The 22,042-nt window shown below is 39.6% G+C and overlaps 1 protein-coding gene across 1 annotated transcript in view; it reads right to left on the reverse strand.

The window, feature by feature from the left end:
* The window catches only part of LOC148409646 (retinoic acid receptor alpha), a 168,794-nt gene extending 147,175 nt beyond the window's left edge, over positions 1-21,619 (reverse strand). The window contains exon 1 of the mRNA XM_088438823.1: positions 21,332-21,619. The gene's annotated coding sequence lies outside the window, so the exon portion shown is untranslated. The remainder of the gene's footprint in view (positions 1-21,331) is intronic.
* Positions 21,620-22,042: the final 423 nt, after the last annotated feature.

Genomic DNA, 22,042 nt, shown 5'->3' on the forward strand with positions numbered 1-22,042 from the left:
TAGCTTGCTCGGACCGTCTTGCTCTGGCCGTGCATCATGTGAAAATTGGAGTAAAACGGTTCTTTTGTGGCTTGACAGCCACAGTAGTGCTTATGGCCACAACTCAATTATTGCAATGTGAATCAGGTGGAAATCCCCTCGACCCGACGCGCAAATAAGTAACACAGTAGCGCCTTCATAAAAAGACGCAGACTGATCTAGCGCGCTGTCACTCCATAGTAGCTACCGACAACAAATTGTGTTTTAACCAGTTTAAGGATAATAAAAAAATGGATGAGCATATATATATATATATATATATATATATATATATATATATATATATATATATATATATATATATATATATATATAAAGACCAACAATGATTCATTTTTGGCTTACATAATTTTATAGTGATTTCAGAGAGTAGAAAATAATAAAGCATGGTTTCCAGTGCTTTTTCTCAGTACTGAAGGAAAATAGTTTTTAGAAACATTAACTGCCCTGTGAAATGGAATGGAATGAAACATGAACGCACAAAGGCATGAGGCTCTGCGCTAAACCCCTTCACATCCAAATCCTTGAGCCAAATCTTAGAAAACCAAGTCCAGCAGAATGCTGGCCGCGACTGTCAAGGAGCCAATGACAAATTTGAATGCTAAATGTCTGCACAACTAGAGATTGAATGACTTGGGATTCTTTGTAGTTGACCAAAATCTTACGAAAGGAACGTCAAGGTGAATTAATCGCTTCAACCTTGACATAAACATAAACCTGCAACATCTTACATCCTAGTCTGACCTCCAAACCCACCGTTTATACCGCTGTCAATGAAATTGCTCCTTTGTTAATTTTTTTGCGCAGTGGGGTAAGAATACAGTACATCAATATTTTATCAATTGAATAATCTGTTGAAAATGTTGTTGATGCATGATGGGGAAATAGGGTATTCCAGTTCGCTGATCAATTCAACCCACATTCCTCTAATTTGTGTTCTCAAAAATGGAACACAGGCAACTAGAACACACACAGCAGCACCATTGACATTCAAAATACCGTCCTGCCTACAGTGCGATGATATTGGAATAAGACATTGTTATACTAGCTTAAAGCACTACAATGTGTCAGCCAGCCCAGCTAAAGTCTTGATCTCATTTCCTTCCTTCACTCGATGCCCTTGCTTCCTGTTTGTGGATCTTAAGTGTGTTTTACTCAAACGCTTGACCAAGGGCAGTCAGTCGGCTTTAGAGGAAAAGAACGGATGAAACGGGGCTGACTATGCCATCCTGTGTGTGTAAGCGTTACAAAGGGAATGTCGGAACTATGATTGGAGTGGACAGGTGTGTAGTCTTGGGGAATCACATCTTCATCCTTGATGATAGGTGAAAGGAACGCATTGCAGGCATTCACCTTTAATGCACACATAAGTAGAAAATGGGGCCCCTCGCCGCTGGATGGCTGCCAGATATGTCCATCTGCTTTTTCAAATGGGACGCCATTTACCACATGTGTAGGTCTCAATTGCTGAGGGACCCTCATTCTCGCCCGGCGGACGATTGGAATGGGAGAACAGCGGTGTCTCATGATACTCCGTGTCAGGCCCATCACTGGCACCTGAGACTGTGATTTGTGTTACTCAAGAACGAGTGGTTAAAAGGGTTTGATCGTGGCCGCTTTCGCACTCAAGTGAAATCAATCATCAGCCGTGAGACGCGCAGTTACTCAATGTGACAGCGCTAACCCCCCTCTGCCAATCAGAGGCAAATGAGGGTAGGTGAGAGCGGGAGTGTATAGGTTTCGGGTTACTACGGCAGCACGGAAAGCCCCGCCCTCATATCTGCCTTCGATAAAATCCTATCAGCGTAAACACACATACAAACAATATGACCAGCAGCAGTGGAAATCCCCTTAAATCACACATGGATCATATGACCTCTCTTGAGATAGAAGGACAGAGATCCCAGTAGGATGACGCAAATTCACACACGCTCCATCCACGCCGCCTTTGTTCTTTCGTCATCCAAACAGAACAATGAGGAGGGTCATGCAATCCCCCCGGTGAGATGGTGCATATCCACACTGACTGATAAGAGGAAGAGGCAGATGTCACTTGACGCTGCGATGCCGCAAAATGGCCATGAAGTAGACAATGATGTATGTTATCGAGCTTTTGCATTACAGTATGCGATATATGCGTGCCGCATCTTAGAAGCTGCTACAACATAAAATGTGTGAGTTTATGTTAATTATTAATCGATGAGTCTTTTTCATGCCGCCTGCGAAAGTTGAGATTTTTCTCTTTTTCCCTCAGTTCGCTGGTTTGTATAAACAGCATTGACAATCAAATCCGGCTTCAAAGATCATAACAGAACATATCAGAACATATCAGAACACCCGTGTAAAAAGAAATGATGGGAATGTGTAAGATTTAACACTTGTCACTCACTTATCCCTCCCTGTTGTGTTGGCAGCAAATGTTTTGTATTTTAAACGCATTGCATTGAGATATGAAACAACTTAGAAAAACCAAGAAAAACCAAGTCAATTTATATATATATATATATATATATATATATATATATATATATATATATATATATATATATATATATATATATATATATATATATATATTATTACAACTGCATGGCACCTGACTTGACAAAATGTGACAAATAACTGATACATTAAGGAAAAAACACAAAAAGTTTGTTTTCAGCAGTGAGCTTCTTTGTGATGATAACAGACCTCAAGTTGTTGGTTTGTTTTTTATAGCCGCGATTCGGAAGTTTTAAAACAAGAAAAAAACCACAAAGAAAAATCCACATAAACTCTAAAAGCCTTCCTTTGTGGTGACGTTAATCATTCATTACTGCTGAGTGATCCTTATTAGAAAACCATCTATGTTGTCATTATTCATCATGCACAAAACGCTAGCCTGTTAACGTCGCCACAAAGTGTTGACAATAGATTTAGAAGGACAGTGCCCCTTCCAAATAGTCTTTCATATGCAAATAACAGGAGTCTTGGGCTTTACAGGCCTGGTTAGAAATGATTTAAGGCGTCAACAAAGCTTTGCGCCTTTATGTTTGGTCTAGTCGTGGGGACTCATATATCACCCTGATCATTCATCAATTAGCATCCCCTAGCCACCTGTCGTACACATCCTAGCACAAAACATTCCTGCACTTGGGTAGTTGCTATACGGCGGTCATCACCAGCAAGAAAACACAGAGGGATTACATAACCGTGCTTGAACTGTTATTGATCTTCACTTCAACAGCAACTTGTTTCTCAACATATGTTGACCTGGCACAAACAGAAACGACAGCAGGGGGATTGATGCTAACCTTGAAGGGAAATGAATGAGTTGACAATGAGGTATTGAAATGCTAGCGATGCACATCCCGTCATTGTTGTATTTGCAACAATGTTAACTTATTGATGCTAGTATTGATGGATTACGTTCAAATAAAAGTTGTTTTAAGGTGCTAGTTTAGGGTGTTTGGCATTGTGTGTTAGCACTAAGCTAGCAGCCTTCCGTAATAACAATTATGGTGTGTCATCTTTTGATGAATTGAATCGCTAGTGCTTGTAATCTTTTCGTTTTCACACGTTTAAAAATAAAAGCCTGGCAGCGGTTATTCTCTCGAAAAACTCAAATGTCAATTTACTTGGAAATCAAGGTACCACTGTGTGAATGTTGTGGAAAAATACACAATATAAACTATGTGAAAGGTAAGTGTAAAACGTTAAAAAAAAAGTGTGTGTGTTGATGTTCCACCAAGGCTTTATGATCTCAGCGCCTGGAGCCTCCCGAGACACTGTGTGATGGGAGCAAAGGCAAATAAAACATTTCTCAAAGACTTGAGGAATTTTAACTGCTGCTTGCCCAAGCCCGACAGTTTAGATACCCATTTTTGGAGATTTATATGCAAATGTTAACTTTTATGCAAAACCCCTCCCTGGCACCAGAAAATCTTTTTCACACCCTCGCTTTTCTGACAGTCCCCCGCATCCCACCACGGCCCCCATGAATACCCACTTACAGAAGCCCTTCACACTTTTTTTGTTATTTGAAAATAATACAAAATATGTAGTTGAAGAGATAAGTGGCGCAAGAATAAAAGCCTAATCCATCAAACCACAATATAGGGACACGGCCAAAGTCGATTTGTCAAGGCTCCATTTAGCAGTATCCTTTCATTATTTAAGTAGCACTCTTCACGCAGCTTAGCAGTAAATTTGCTCAATCAGTCTCGAATGAGACATTAAAGTTGAGAAGAGGAAGGGAAAAGGAAGCGCTTGCTTGGACTGCGTCCAGGAAACATGACATTGTGATGGTGAAAACAACATTCATACCTGGGATGCACTCGTCAACTCATTCGAGATGCCCTTGAAAATGACTTTCACCGTATGCTTGTAAAAGTTCTGTCCGAGGGAATTATGAGTAATCTGGCCTGGGCAACGGAAATGGAATTTTGCCTGTTATTCTTCTATCATTAAGTTCCAGCCTGTTACCACAAAGACTAGTCAAATTGCTTTTAAGTCAAGGTGTCCTTGAGTAACACATTTTGTTACATATTTTGTAAAATAACAGAAAAAACTGGGGATACAGTATAATAAATAAAAGGTGACACGTCAACGGATTAAAATCTTGTGGTAAAAGCACACATTGAAAAGAATCAATTTTTTACCCTCGATTGAGCTTCATTCATACTGTGAGTCATGGTTGTCTTAGCATTAGAAGCACATGAGCACTGCACACAAAGCGAGAGATTGTACACTCAAATGTAGTTTTCGATGCAGTACACTTTATTAACTAAAAGTAGATAAACAGACATTTGTGCTAACAGTGCTCACAGTTTACAGGCAATTTTGTGACCTGAAAAATGGCCTAAGCAGATCATGGAAAATTCAAACCGGAATTGTTGATTGTATCTTCAGGTTGAGGCCTGAACACTGGTGATTAATTTCAGTACATTCAGATTCTCACATCCAAGCATACAGATAAAAAAGCTGTTACAGATCGGTAAGATACCTCATTCACTGCCAATGACGGCTATAGACGTCAAAAATCAATTTTTACGGGGCTGGCAGAGAATTAGTTCATTTAGCATCTTGGTATCTGTGCTTGCTTGTTCGGGACTAACCGTGTGTAGACTATTTCTCAACGAGAATTAATTTTTAAAAAAAACAACAAATGAATGGGGTAAAATTTCAGTCAGTTACTGGTTCATCCCCCCAAGACCTGCTTGGTGGCCTCAATGAAACTTCAAATCTCAAAAGGGGGAAAAGAAAATCGAAACCGCCTTCACACCTACGTGTCACCTGCTGAGTCAATTCTCTGTGCAGCGCCGAAAAATATCTGAAGGTCTGTCGCTACATTGTACCACGTCTGCATGCTGTGCCTAAAAGGCTGATGTCTAGAGGCCTGTTGCTTGCGAAACCTGATATCAGGGATGGAACCGTGGGAAAATTTCTGTGATTGTATCAAGCTATTACCAAAATAAAAAAAAATGCATACACAGTACCATTCATCCATCCATGAATGATTCTCAAACGGGGGTATGAAGACCCCTGGGTGTACATGAAGTCACTTCAGGAGGTATGTGAAATGTATCAGGATTTCTGCATGTATCAGCAAACCTAATTTAATGCGGTGACAGAAGCATTACAATTGTAAATTTCAAATTAAGAGCAAATGGTTTGGAACATGAAAGAATTCATTGCTCGACTGTATTACAGACACTGCTTTGAAAAACATTGAATGCATTTACTATATAATACTATAATTACTATATATTATAATAACAATGTGAACCCTTGACTATTTTTCATGTCATCCCTACTTGGCAACACATTATTTTTTGTTGCACTACTGCCATCATTCTACAAATCTCATATTATTTAGGATGAACGAATCCCAGAAGCTATGTGGAAGATAAACAATCTCACACATGACCGCAGACAAGGAAAGCGCATAGTTGCGTTGTCTGGGCAAAATATTGCCCGAGCAAGATAAAGGCTATCCACGGGGTGCTGTTAGAAGACACCAGGAAGGAGGGAGGTGATGGGTGACCAGGAAAAGGCTTGACCTTTGGGGCCAATAGGTGATTAGCAACATTTATCATAGCTACAAAAAGCTGCTCAACGAGCAACCGGACAGCTTCTCTTTGAAGGATTCCACCACATTTCTGTCTCCAAGTAGAAAAGGAGGCTACCACTGGCAACCAGATGCCCCGTGTTTATGACACTGACAAATATCGCGATCCCTAAGTGGAAAAACATGTCTTGCTGGCACACAGCAGCAGCGGCAAGAAAAAAAAAAAAAAACCTTACATCATTTACACAATTTAATGAGCTGGGCCTGGGCTGGATCACAGGTTTAAATAGTCAGCGGTGCCAACGGTAAAGCCGTGTATTTCATGCGTCATGAGCGAAGCTTAAAACTTGGTTGCATTCAAAAGGAAAACAATGGTTGGAGGATGAAGAGACTTTGGTTGCGGTTAAAGGGGAGGCTCACGCCTAATGAAAGCCAGGCAAGGTATCTGAACACAGGCGAGCCACACAGTTACGGCTCAGTCACACTCATATTCACATGGAGGAAATGACAAAGGGGCAATTGAGTGCAGGAACCAGATTTGGCTTCAAGTTATCAGAGTCACTCCACCCCCGCGCCCCAGGGGGGCAGCCTGACTGTGCCCGCTAAATTCACTAGACAAGTGGACAGAGTTCCTGGGCTTGGTGCCAAGTAAGAATGAGAAAATGCTGCTGGCATGGGGCAACAAATAACAAACGCTTATGCAACAAGCGTCCTTCAAATGTTTTCATAATTAAAACAAACACGGCCTTACAGTGGGGCAATTAAATACAATAACTTGCGTTTTGCTACTGGACATGTTTACGCATATTAAACAAATTGGATCTGACATTTCAATGTCATTTCCCACACTCCGACATGCTCTAAAAGACTCGAAATACAGCAGACGATTTGGTGGGACGCAGACATTTAGGTCTGAAACAAAAACAAATGAATCATTTGATGATAATAAATAGTTTCAACCAAACTGACAAATCACAACAGCACATCTACAATCGCTAGCAAATAATATCTACGCTTCCGAATTTAATATAGCCTTTCACCGCTAGCTAGCTCAGTCACAGGTGTACTATGAAAAAATCGTTTTATCAAACAAACCATAACAAAATGAACATGGAAGAAGTAGATTCATCCAAACCAATACAGATCACAGAAACCGCATAGCAACTGATACATCGAGAAACAATCCAGTCACAACAGTATATCCAAGACCCTATGTGACAAAAAAAAATCATCATCATCACTGGATTACGAGTCTTCCCCATAGTTGATGCTGACTGCACACAAGAGGCTATGCAGACAAATGTATCCGCGATATTCAGCTCCTAAAAAAAAGGTAGGCGAGGAAAATGAGGAATGGCTGAACGCAAGTCAAATCACCCTGGAGCAAGGAGCTCATCTGGAATAGAGTCAACGCATTTCATACATGTAAGGTCTGGAAACAACACACTTGGGGCGCCCGCCTTCATTTCGATGAAAACGCACCTCGACATTAGGAAATAAAACCATTTTTAACCCCCCTCTTGCTACCAGCCGGCGTCCTGTAATGCGCCCGCTCAATGGACTGTGGGTCTATTCAACTGCAGACAGGCCTCAGCACGCCTATAAATAACGTAGGGCAGCTCGTATGAAACCCTAATCACTATTGTGCTGTCACCCGGCAGACAGGACTACTTGTTTAATTTACTGCAACACATCTGTCTCAGTTCCGCCCAATTGAATTCCACAATTTCAACGAGCAACTTCTCGCGCTACTGATCAATATCCTTTTCTGCCAATGCCATGAATCAACAAAAGTGCAATCTTCATACATCTTCGTCCGTGCCAGTGCGCGGACCTACTAATGGCTTTGTACCGAACTGGTGTCGTGCAGCGAAAACGAGATGTGAGGACAACAAGAAGCCATCAACACTCAATAACCGCACCTCATTATCGGTCATATTCCACGCACTTCATTACATTACCATTCCATTAGCATGGCGACATTTGCATACTGAAGTCACCTCTTTATGGCAGTTGCTGATCGTAAATGGCTGCCATATGCTGCGCGATGTGCGCTGTTACAAAAATGATTACCGCAAAACAAAAAGTGCAAGAAAAAGGGGAATTATGCTGGAATGCCAAATAAACGACGTGACTGTCAATGACAATTTCCAAACCGGTTTTTAGCCTTGTGTTCCAAATCGAAGCGGATTTAGTCAGTCCCATCGTTTTGCCACAGTTTTACATAGCAATTCACATGATAAATGAACTAAAAAGAAATGTAATTGTTCAATCCCTTGCTAATTAGCTTTTGCATTCACGGCACACTCAAACTAGCACTACATCCAGCTAAGAAACATGGGAAATGTAGTCAAAGCGAACACAATCTGATAAAGAGCTAGCGTTCAACAATCGATCATATTCGGCATTTGACTTGAGGAATGTTCAATGAACGATCACAGAGTAGGACATCTCAAAACTTACAGTAGAAATACTCATTCAGTGCAACGGCAATGACTTTTCTTATGAACTGTCAACCAAGCTGGCATTTAGCATTAGCTTAAGTAATAACAATTGCCATTAAACAGACTAATGTAACTTTTTTCTGCCAAGTACCCCATAACCCCATAAAATGAACATTTTATTCAGCAACTCCAGAAGACAGTATGTAATGTAAGATCATCTGCTTTATTTCTGGCTGTAAAATCTACTGTAAAATTGTGTTACTAATCACAATGCCCATCCATACTTAACTAATTCCCTGCCAGTCTAGATTTTTGACTTTCTTTTAGTGGCAGTATGATTGGATCTTTGATATCCACAGTGGTCAATATCAGCGAATGAGTTAACAATATAAAGGCTTACATTATAATGCAATTGCTCAATAAGCTGCTTCATGTTCCAGTTAATTTGCTCTCAGGTTGAAAAATGTACTCTTGCTGTCATGGCATTAAAAAGCATTACATTAGATTTGCTAAACCGATTAAAAATCTCACTAAAGTACCTTCATGTACGCTCATGGTAGAACCACAGGACCCGATTCAATTTGTTACAAATAGTTCTTGGGGAAATTTTCTTGCAACGTACCACCACACAAATACCTCAAGTATTCATAGGAGGACTTCACGGTAATATAGTGATGCACACAGGTACAAGTAGCACACCCGCAATCATTTCCCCGAATTGTATGAGGGGGTAATTCAGGCTTGCCATCCACTCCCCCAGCTGCGAGCAGAAAATATCCAGCCATCCAAAAGGCTCTTCAGTGCAACATGACAGTGATAAGGCCTGATGGCTCATCACCGAGTCTGGCTGCACCCTGACGACAGCCCACACAGACAAAATAAGTGGCTCACTAGCTTTATAGTCTTGACGATCAGCGGCCAAGGCAGCAGTGCAGTACGTGAGGAAGAATACTGCGAGGACATGCTAGCTGCCGGAGCTAGCACGGAGTCATCATCTTCGTGAGGGACCATTATCTCCCCCCCGCCGCCTCGCTCACTCGCCGCTGATAAATGTACCGCGCAACTTGAGCTAATGTGCAAGCAGCTGCAACTGCACCAGCTGGGTAGCACACAGCAAACTGCCACACACTCCCACACGGGAAACACAATGGAGAGGATTTGTTCCACCCGAATCAGTGTTGGGATGCTTTGCGTTGTGTGGTGAATTGAAAGTGCGCATAGAAAGGAGCCTCATGAGTAATGTTTGTGCAAGGTCTTAAACCGGCTTTGCTAAGATGAAGGATATTATAATGCAGACAATAACTGACGCCATCCAGTGCAAGATTTTTTTATTTTTTTTTTTTGCAATTCCTCTTTAAAACATAGCCGATATCTAAAATTCCATTGTATATTATAAATGCATGGCCCCATTTTCTTTCTGGTTATTCAACATCATATGATACCACACCTGAATATCAGGTAGGACGAAAAATGTCTAAATCTGGAATAAAGTGAGAAAGTTCTGCCAGCTCTGTGCATTAACTTCCAGGCTGCGATGTCATATTGCTCTTTATTAGATCACAAAATAGTTTAAATTGAATGAATGAGCAACTACCAAATTTAAAAATGTGATAACCGATAAGCAATTCAAGCAGAAGATGGACCGATATATCCAATCTAATCAAATGAACATGTTTAGTTAATGTAACGCTGGCCTCTGATGTGCCCAGGTGATTGGGAACCTGCCAAAATTTGCACATATTTGGGAAACAATAATAAATATTAAACCCCATAAATTCCCCCCAAAATGCAATTTAACAAAAAATGCACACAAATGGTATGGAAAATAAGACACCATGTTAAAAAAGTAGGTAAATACTTAGAAAAAAATGACAACTCCAATCATCAAGTTTGCGTTGATCCAGCCAATCACATTGTGGTAAAATCTGGAATCAGCAAAACTGCACTGTTTGACCGCAACAGTATTATTGTGTCTCTAACCGACTAAAAAATGTTTATAACTGTTAAACCGGCCTTACTGTGAGGAGTTTGCATGTTCTCCCCGAGCCTGCATGGGTTCACTCCAAAAATATGCGTGGCAAGTGTATTGGACATACTAAATTGTCCTTAAGTGTGACTGGGTGCACGAATGGTTGTTGGCCTCTGTGTGCCGTGCAATTGGCTAGCGACCAGTTCAGGGTGTCCCCTGCCTACTGCGAAGTAAGCTGGGATAGGCACCAGCAACCCTGCACCCCTTGTGAGGATAAGCGGCTCTAGAAAATGGATGGATGGATTTATAAGATTAGAGTACAGTAGTTTTTCTGGTGTATTCACTACTTGGATATCGCCTGACCAAGCGTTTCCGTATAAAAGCGTTAACTGAGCTGCGCTAGCGTAATTCTGAAACGCTCTCAAGCGAATTGGCTGATTCAAAATCCCGGACTGACACACAGCGGTGATGAGTTAACTCATCAATACGGTGCAAGTCAAAAAGTCATACAACAAGCTGAGCCCTCAAGCACAAACTGAGAGGGCATATGAAGATTCAGGAGGACGAACCGAAAATGAAGACACACAAGACAGACAAAGCGTAAAGACCGTTGCAAATCCAATTTCCAGTGACGGCGCACTCAGGATCACTGTTTGAGCAAAAGGAATACATCATCTGTCAAAGTTAAAGGCAGTGTCCTGTGGGGGAAATGAAGGGAAATAGAATAAGCTATTTATTAAGATGGTGGAGGGCGGCTTGATAAAAATCGCCGCTGTCCCCCACTAATCGTCTTCCCAGAAAATAAATACACACGCGATTATTTCTACATTTATGAGGTTGCGGCGCAGCCACAATTTCAAGGGCTCGTTCTCATGCCACGGAGATAATATTAGTGTCTTCAGGCAAAGCAGGCCAGACAGAAATGACTGGGACCCATCCCGCTTGGATTCTACAATGCCCGGTGGGCTTGCTAACAGAACCAGCCAGACTGTCTCTCCCTCAGGAGTTGTGCAGGCACTCAGTGGAAGCAATTGATACCATTGTTTTATGGGTCGGATGTGGAAGGACCTTAGAAAGCAACAAAAGAGTTCTTTCACTGGAAATTGCAGTCATCAAGCAGGGGGGGGAGTTTCGTGCATGGAAAAAAGCATAATGACCGTTTGAAGCAACACCGGCAGGGATGTAGAACACAAATCATGTGAGATCGTGTAAAACAGAACCACTCAGATTATGCATAATACTTGGTCCAATTCACTAATGCCTTGAGATACGAGTGACGCTGCAAAAGAGGTTTTTGCACTCAACTCGACTCCCTTTCGCTAAAGATAGAAGTTTGGTGGATAAAAAGAAAAAAGATTGCTCACAAAACAAAACATCTGAAAGTCTGATTATAAGATAACAAATAGTATCGGCATCACCATATTATAACCCTTTAAATTACTGATCATTGAATAGTTCGCTGCTATATGGTATCCGTCAAAAGTTTGGAAACACTTCACGTTAATAAAACTTGATGTACCAAAAGTGGCTAAGCTGTTACCGAGGCAAAACATTCCTACACTTAAGAATCTAAATTATAAAATATATCGTATTTCTATTCCGATGTCTATCCTCACGTTTCGCCTCATCAATATTTCGTCACGATATTGACCACTTTAGTATGAATCTATAGTTCAGGAAATGTCTAAATGAGGAGTTTTCATATACCTTTGCCTAGGGCTGTATATTTTTTATCCATTGCGAAAAACAACTATTATTATCACTATTATGTCTTTGTAAATGTGCCAAACAGGTTAAATCAAACATAATTATGTCATTAGGCTCATTACTCTGTGTTTTTAGAGTACAGTTGTGTTATTTTAACTATTAAAATCACTTTATATATTTTTCCTTTGTTTTGGAACGAATTGATGGAACTTCCATTCGTTTCAATAGAAAAGGTTATTTGCGATACAATCGTGCTCACAGAACAAATTTAAATCGTATCTCAAGGCACCACTCGCGTTACTTGAGAGGATCTTTTCGACTGAAAGAAAAGCGATACAACAACTCAACGCAAATAAATGTGTCAATGATTTCAAGGTCGAGCAAAGCAATTTATGCCGTGAAACGCGGTCCCAATCAATAAAAGGATAATGTGTTATACGGGTCTTTATCTCAATCTCATTAGGGAACAAAAAAAAAAAAAAAAAAGCAGACAAAACGTGGCCTGATTCTCGAGGCAAATTAACATAGTTGAAGAACCTAAAATATCAGCACCAATGATTGGTTCTGGGGCATTTCATCAGGAGACATGCAATAGGGAGATTAAAGATGGAAATGCAGTATTTTTAAAGACCGTAGCAGTATATCGATGAGCTTTGACTCTCGGTAAATGGACACGTTTTATCTTTTAAGGACAGGGTTATGGAAATTATCTGGCACCTTCTAATTTGTGCACTATAGCAGCTTCCAGCTGTAAATATACTTTACGCTTTGATAAAACAATTCAGAAATGTAGAGGGGATAAGTGAACTATCCACAGATAAAACGTACCACAAATGTGTAATAATTTATAGTATGCAAATGTCGGCAGGATAATTTGCTGCTTTGCGCATTGTTGTCTCTCGTGATGCTAAAAGAAGGCTCGGTCTTTTCCGGTTTTGAAAAATTGCGTAATTCAACTTGTGATTGTTTAGTTTTGCCCAAAGTAACCATCATGTAGGTTTTTGGATCATTCAAAGAACAGAATATCACATTTCAAAACATTTCCATTCTGAACTTGGCGAAAAGCGAAATACCGTCGGATCCGGTGAATTTTTGCAGACCAAATGCAGTTTTTTTTTTAGATCCTGAATATCTTTGTTTAATGAGTCTTTTTCTTCTTTCATTTCATGTTTACTGTATATGCAGTGCAGTGTCAAAGGTCCTGGGACAGACAACATCACTGGGAAATCTGTGGTAGCTTAAAACATTTTTGGATCATTACGTAAACAATGCAACGGAAATGTTTGTGTTATTATTGGTTTGCTTTTAGCGAAGAAAATATATCTTTAAAGCCTCATACGCGGCTGTTTTAGTTGAGACTATGAATATAGCGATAAACCAGATGATCTGACGTCGCAGGGTCATGTGATAAGGATCCATTGGCACAATTTGAGGTAGGAATCGCAGATTAATTTACAATCTATTATTCTTATGGGAATTTGCCTTTGGTAAAATGATTACATTAAAAAATAAAAATACAAGAAGGAAAATGTCTTTACTTGATAGGATTTTTTTTTATAATCAAAAAAGGATTTATGTTTAAAGGTAAATGTAAAAAAATCCCCAAATACCACAAAAAACATTTGCAATGTGTTTCTAATAATAAAAATAACACTGTAATATTCGATATAAACACATGGAGCAATGAGTCCGATCACGTAATAAAAAATTAGACTTAACGTATTTTGCCACATTTTTCGATATGACCACCTGTGGCCAATACAAATACGCAGCAGTAAAATTAGTTGTTCGTTTTTAAATAATTAAATAAAAATAAATAATTCCTGAATTATAGATTTATATTTAAGCTATCAATATTTCTGAAGACATTGATGTAATTATTTAGTAAATGAAAAACATTAATGAAAAAAAAATGTTTTTGAATTAGTATTGCTTAAATGAGGGTCCTTTTGCCCAGATAACAGCTTTGCACATTTTGCTATTTTCTCAGTCACCTTAATGATGTGCATAATGGTTTATGACCCGCAATGACTTTTAGAACACACTTGTGCATGCTCAAGAGATAATAACTTGAGTTTCTTGCCTTCTTAATGTACTTGAGAATACCAACTGGTTCTACATGTACAATAGGAAGAGAAAAAAAGTGTTCTTTCAGGTATGAAAACCAAAATGCTAAGTGATACTGCCCTGATCCCAACCTAAAAAAAAAAAAAAAATCAATCAACTTAATAAGGCATTCCCTGGAACGACACAACGTTCTCTCAGCGCGCGCTTGGACAACCCCGCTGGCCTCGGACCACTTTGCAAGCGACCCACTGCGGGCTGGAGGTGAATATCAAGCGTGAGGTGTCCTGCCGCTTTAAGGCCGGGATGAAACCATGTTATTCTACCAGCCTGACCTAATTGCGCTCTCGCTCTGCTGACACGAACACTGGGAACAGTGCACTCTGACACGTAAAGATTATTTAATACCATCAAAGCCATAAAAAGAGGAATAGAAAGCGAGTTAAAAGGGAGGAGAGTTAACCCGTGCGTGTCTGGCCGAGATCAGTGAGGCATGTGGATCTTGTTGGCGAAAAATAATTAAAAAAAAAAAAAAGAGAGAGAATCAGTATGCACAAGTCGGCCTGCCTAAGTGCCGCCGGCCAACATGAGTGGAGCTCTCACATCTCAACATCACAGACTCTACTGCCTTTCCAAAAAAAAAAAAAAAAAAAATCCCACTTGGCTGCTGCTACATTCTCTTGGTATCAGCTCCCGCCCTTCTTCCCTCTCACTTTTCCCACACTCACCCCAGTCCCCGAGGCTCTGACGACGTCATCGGACACCACAGCCAAACCGCTGTAATATAGCAATTTAGTTCGACTTACTCCGACAAAGTCGGCCCTGTTTCATTTCCAGAAAGGCTGAATTATTAGCGTGAAGGCACACTGCCACACAACAAACGACCACAACTTTGCAAACTGTGATGTAAACTTACTTCTCTTTCAATATTACGATGTTACTTGAACACAACAATGGAGTTTGGCGCCCTGTTTAAATTGTATGCTATGTAGGCTATATGGCTTCAATTAGTAGTTTTTATTTTTTTTAATAGCATAGAATATAAATGTACAAACTTTGACTTTGACTTCACGGTTTGTACAGTACTTCCCTCAGTAAAAAAAAAAAAAAAAATTCTCATTACTATAGAACAAAAGATCAAACTGTTCTACTGTACATGCAGAAATAAATGAGAAGTGTTTTTTTCTGGTTTATTAGTTAAAGCTGCTAATTGTGGTTAAATATTTTAAAATGCTGCTTTTAAAGGACTTTCACAGACATTCTTGCAGACAGCTAAATGGTAAATACATAAATTACGTATACATACATATTACATATTTTTTTTCCATAATGCTACAAGGTTTATATTCTCTGTCAAGCGCTCTCAGAATATACATAAATTCAAGTGCATTCTAACAAGTTTTCAAACAAGTTCAAACATATTTGAAAATACATCTCTGTTAACTAAATACAATAAAATATTATTTTTGCCACCATAATTCTACAGAGTATGCTCCACAACACCTTGTGGCATTGTTGGAACAAATGCTATATTTTTAGTATTTAGCCTACAAGTGCGTTTGGACGTATTCGCAACTATGTTTCAACGTATTTGAAATTCTGTTCCAACTTATTTGAAAATAAGTCAAATAAATTGCATGTTTTCCCTAAAATGTTACTGGTAGTGTTCTGATCGACCTTACGTGAGATGGGAACACACGTATGTTTTTAGCATTTAGCCTACACGTGTGTTCGGACATATTTGCAAGTAAGTTGCAATGTATTTTCAAGCAATATCAAATTTATATTTGAAAGTATTTTCAAATACTGTCCAACAAGTCAAAAAAATCTTTCTTGTATACTTAATATAAACGTTACGTTACTCCCTTCATTGTTTTTTTTTTTTTTTTTTTTGCATTTTGAAATGTTGCTGATTTAACTACTGTATTTTCCGCACTATAAGGCGCACCTAAAAGCCTTATTTTTTTAAAAAGCTGATGGTGCGCCTTAGATATGGATCAATAATGAGATTGGGATTCGTTAATGGGGAATGAACTGATGAAGTAAGCTTTACCTGTTTCTTTTGTTTGTTTACAGTTGAACAAGGTTGGTCATTTTGACATTGAGTTATTATGCTATTGAGAGTTTAGAGTTATGATTTGAATTATTACTGTTATTACTTTGAGTATTACTATATCGTGATTGAAAACATTTTCAAATATGTCATTAATTGAGGGTGCGCCTTATAATCCGGTGCGCCTTATATATGGAAAAAGTTTTAGAATGTGTCATTGATTGAGGGTGCGCCTTATAGTGCGGAAAATACGACAACTTTGGCAAACGAGAAACACGCGCACGTGAAAAGTATTCTTGCAAAGTCATATCTGTTTGCATCGTTAAAGATAGCACGCGAGGCTTTCAGCGAGCAAAAAGAGCTACGGAAATAGCACATTTTGACAGTGTGGGGGCAGGACAGGTTGGAGGTGTTTACCGTTAAACAAGCTCTGGGTGACATCTCTGTAGGGAAGGAGTATCACCTGTCAATGCTCAGTGTGTTTTTACTGCACGGCCACAGTTTTTGGCTTGCCAAAAGCAGGCGGGCGGCTTGCTGTGGCGAGCGGACGCCTCGACCACTGCAGGCCAAATTAAAACCGAACCGCTTGTCAGTGTGAGCGAGGGAAGATAGAAAACAGGTCGGGGGCTTTTCCCAAACAAGACTCCATCCAAACTTCGCCGGCAGTTTTCTAAAACGGTTTCAGCAAAGGCTTCCTGTTTTACGCTAACAAGATCAAGCTGCGCAACAATGTCGCGAATTGTCATCGTCTCTCGTCGGTGAGATTTGCGCCAAGTGAGATGAGCGCACAAGATAAACGAGTGCGGTGAAAAAAGAAGTGACGGCGGCGTTACTGACATGCTGCTGTGTGTTTAGAAGAGAGAAACAATGTCCGGTAGCGGAGATGACAGACGGAGAAATGGAAGGGCAGTAGGAAGACGTGAGTGGGCACTCGGAGTGTGACACATACGCCACCCCGATGACACATTTAGTCCGATGTGATAACCAAGGCGGGTCAGCTGGCACAGAGGGACTAACAATTCTCAGTTGATGCACATTAGAGAGGCCCAGAACAATTCATTCCATTTATTTCCACATTAAAGTCTAGACAAAAAAAAAGGCAAATTTCAGTTTGAAACCAGCAGCCGCAGTCTTAAGAGACTTATTATTAAAAGTAGTAGTAGTAGTATTGTTATTATCATTATTTTTATTCATTGAATCACAAAAAGAAGTGTTAGAAAAATTTCAAACTGTGTTGTACAAACTTGTCCAATCAAGTTTTTTTTGTTTGTTTTTTTTTAGGGAGGGGGTTGCTTGTCAAATTCAATATTTGGATGAAAAAAAAATCCTGTATGTTATATTTGCATGTTAAGATTTTTTTTAAAATATACAATTATCCTTTTTTCAGATTCTGTGTCCTGTGAATAATGCACTAATGCAGAACTGTTGTAAATATTTGGGGATTTTTGTTTATGGTTAGTTACTTAATTCATTTTGACTTTTTTTCACAGCCCTAATTTGTAGGAATGTTCCATACCACTTTTCTTTTCAGACAGATGATCAATTCTTCAGTAGTCACAGATACCAAGTGTTTATACAACTAGTATTTTTGTTTCACAAAATTTTGCCCCCCAAAAAACAATGACGGATTATTTGAAAGAACTGCCTATTTATTCCAATTTTGCATTTTTTTCAAAAAAATTAATGAAATGAATGGCATTTTTCTATTCTTCTCCCGAGAATTTATGTTGAAGTTGTTTAATTTTCTTGAATCGTTTCCAAAATATGTATTCATGTTCTAAACATGACCTGTCTTTGCCTAGGAGGCAACAGACACAATAGTAAAAAAAAAAAAAAAAAACAATAATCAGCCAAATGAGGATACATGATTATCGAAAACGAATGGCTAAAATACATTTAAATGCAAAGCTTTCACAGTTTCGTCCATAGCACAATGAGAATCTACGACTGACACCCACCAGGAAAGGTGACAGTGTAGGAAAAGCCTCAGACACTAAACTTCCTAAAATATGACAGGCTGTCAACCACATCTTGTCTGAATGTCACAAGCTGTCAGAGGAAAAAGAGGCAGTGTGCACGTTTGCTAAGAGGAAGTGGGCTGAGGTGTCATTTACTATGTAGTATGAACATTACAATTCAATAAATCAAACGTCACACGCATACACCGTGTGTGAAGTGAGGCATGTAAACACGGCAGAAATGCTCGTTTCGCTCGTTACGGTTTTAAATTGAGCTTAATAAGATCCCCGCAGACTATAATCTGCATTTTTTACGAGATGCAATTTTACAAGATAACGCTGCCGGCTCGCGATGCTGCGGGGAATGTGCCGAAAAGCTAAAAACAGTGCTGACATTTCATTTGCCAGAACGCTGACACATTGGCAGGTTTTAATCAGGGGTGTTAACAAATTGCCCCTAATTGGGATTTAGAGTTGAGTTACTGATGGAAAAGCGGTTTACTTGCCGTACTTTGATTCAATTGTCACTCGGTGACAGTGTTAAGTGCCAGGTTGAATGTGTGTACTTGTATTCGACAAAAGAACCAATACTAGGACATTCTAAACCACTTCCCTGGCCTTTTATAAACTATATTTGGTTAAGAGAAGAGTCAACCTGCGCTTGATTCAAGATATTAATTTCTGTTGAAATTTACAGTAAAACAAAATCGAGAAAATTATATTTTGTCTTTCCAGGAAAACACAAACAGCAGCGCACTATTGCTAACACAAAAGGGCTAACGAATAGTGTCAACGTCATAACATGACATTAAAAGGACTCAGACCAATCACATTTTCTAAGAGGTCATGTGACATTAACAAGCTGAGTCATGATTGGTTGTTACTGAGCGAATGTGATGGATAAAAAGGTGGATTTTGCTGCTTAATTCCTATTTCTACGTTCAGAATAGTGGGGGCACATCGAACATAGTTTTGTAAAGGAAACTTTTGGGTTGACTGTTCCTTTAAATCAAAAATATAAGAATATATACCTCTAGCCAGAAGTGTTTAGGAAAAATTCAAGTAATACAATTGTAAAACAGAACTTGACAAAATCAAAATGTGAATTGTAGAAGCAGCCCGACAAATTCAAATTGTAATCAAAGTGTATGGAAAATAAGACATTAGTAGATCATGCAAACCTTTGCTATGGACTTTAATAATCTGAAGTTGCTACCAAATGACCTGGAGTGCCTTGTCTCAAACTTCAAATTTCACAAATTACTTAAAAATTACTTACATAATTTGACAAAGCGACCGATGAAAGTCAGAAACACCAATAATGTGACCATTTAGTAATACTTTAAAATGTCTTTTGAGTAATTATGTACTCTATTATTGTATATTAATATTATAATAAATAATAATAACAAAATAATGTTCCTCAATGTCGTCACTTATGACCTATACCTATTATTGACACATCACAAACATGACGAATCAGTCCGGGGCTTATAAATTTCCACTTTTACGTAACTGAAATTTGAGGAATGATATATCAAACGTGAAGCTGAAAAGATGATCACGTTTCATTGCAAATACAGTCTCCCTGTGCATTAATGAAAACAACATATTTGGAGGGACTTCTAAGTCCTGCAATTACCCATGTGTAACTTACTGAAGAAAAAAAAAGGTTTCACTATATTTATCTTAAGGTCATGGTTGTCGTGGACATGTGAAAGACGAATCTACCAAAACTTTCAACATCCATCCATTTTCTTTTGCCCCACACGAAGGTTGCTGGCATGCTGATGCTCATTCCAGCTGTCTTCGGGCAGGGGGCGGAGGACACCCTTGAGCTGGTTGCCAGCCACAAAGACAAACACTCACAATCACACCTAAGGAGAATTTAATTCATTATTCCATGGGGAATGCGAGAGGAAACCAAGGTTCCAAGAGAAAACCCACACGGGCACAGGGAGAACATGCAAACTCCACACAGGGGGGAACCTGAGCCGGAGTCAAACCCTGGATCTTGGAATTGTGAGGTAGACATGCCAACCAGTCTTCCACCGTGCCACCTGACTTTAAAAGTGATTTCTTCAAAACTTTAAAGGGACAGTGTGTAAGAATTAGACCGTTTTTCATTACGGACAGCAGGAGGTGCTGCTGTTTTGGAAATGTATACATTTATAATCATTTAATTGATTCCTTTTCGAATGAAAAACGATCTAAATCTAACACATTGTCCCTTTAAGCTGAATTTTAAGTAGAAATATATCAATATGAGATATCAATATGAAAATATTTTTTCATTTTCACTCACATAAACCTGGTTTTGTGTAAATGCATAATAAATGTTTAAAATGTGTCATCACAGATAGATGGATGGCTGGATGGATAGATGGATAGATGGATTGATGATAGATGGATGGATGGATAGATGAAAAACGTTATTTTCACTCACATAAGCCTGATTTTGAGGAAATGCATAAAAAATGATTAAAATTTGTCACCACGGATGGATGGATGATGGATGATGATGGATGGATGGATGGATGGATGGATGGATGGATGGATGGATGGATGGATGGATGGATGAAAAACGTTATTTTCACTCACATAAGCCTGGTTTTGTGGAAATGCATAAAAAAGATTGAAATTTGTCATGATAGATAGATAGATAGATAGATAGATAGATAGATAGATAGATAGATAGATAGATAGATAGATAGATAGATAGATTTATTTTTGGGGTGTCAAAACTAAGTTGAGGACAACTGTCAGCTCATGAATACTGTATCGTGCAAAAGCAGCATCTTCTCGTTTGATGTTTATTCTCCGCACTAAACAAACATATCGGCGCTACACAATTACTCGACAAAACAGATAAATATATTTTTCAGGGAATTTCACACTTTAAACCCAGCCGGGGAAAGACAGTGCGACGATAGAAATAAAACACTCGTGAAATCACCGAGCGCGAAGTCTTCCAGGTGTTTTCGGTCCCCATCAACGACCGCGTGCGCGATGTCAAACGTTGACAAGCTGTCAAGAGTTCCGTCCTACCTGGGACCTGTTGGCTCCTCCTCGTCCTCCTCCTCCCGGTCCCTTCCGGGGCTTCTCGGTGGAAGTTCTGTCAGGCAGCTTTGCCCCCACCCCCGCTTGTCTCCTTCAAACTTTCCCGGCTGGGGCTCTTATCCTCACGAGCGGTTCGGTTGGGTTCGGTCGCGAGAGCCAGTGCAGCTTCGCCCGGTGGAGAAGCGCGCGTTTCGGGACGAGAGGCGGCGAGCCGCGTTCGGGGAGCAAGCGAATTTGGCACGGCTCTCTCGCTGGCAACCATCGGTGAGACTCTCCGGCTCGGAAAGCCAAACCCGCCGTTGAGCCCGCCCCTTTCCTCTCATGAGGGCCAGCGATGGAAGAGTGGACGTCCTGCTCCTCTTTGCTCCAGATGTGCACCACGCAAGGATAAAACCATAAAAATACATTTCCATCTGAAAGGAAATTATGAATGCTATGCTCATTAGAAATGTTTGTGCATTTCTTTGCCTGCGAACAGGTGATGACCAATCACGACACACCTGTTTTCTGATTTGTTGTCACCTGAGCAATCGTGATGTCATTTTCAGTCGACAGCAAGTGGCAAAACGCACACCCCTCCAGGGACTGATAAAAATTGATTTTGCGTCATAAATAATATTCTACAATACTGTATTAATCAGAATAGTTTAAATTAGTCGTGCAGCATAGAAAATATATTTGGAAATACAATGTTCACAA

Source organism: Hippichthys cyanospilos, chromosome 17, assembly GCF_059441005.1.
Source record: "Hippichthys cyanospilos isolate Australia breed blue-spotted pipefish chromosome 17, RoL_Hcya_1.0, whole genome shotgun sequence".
Classification (NCBI taxonomy): domain Eukaryota; kingdom Metazoa; phylum Chordata; class Actinopteri; order Syngnathiformes; family Syngnathidae; genus Hippichthys; species Hippichthys cyanospilos.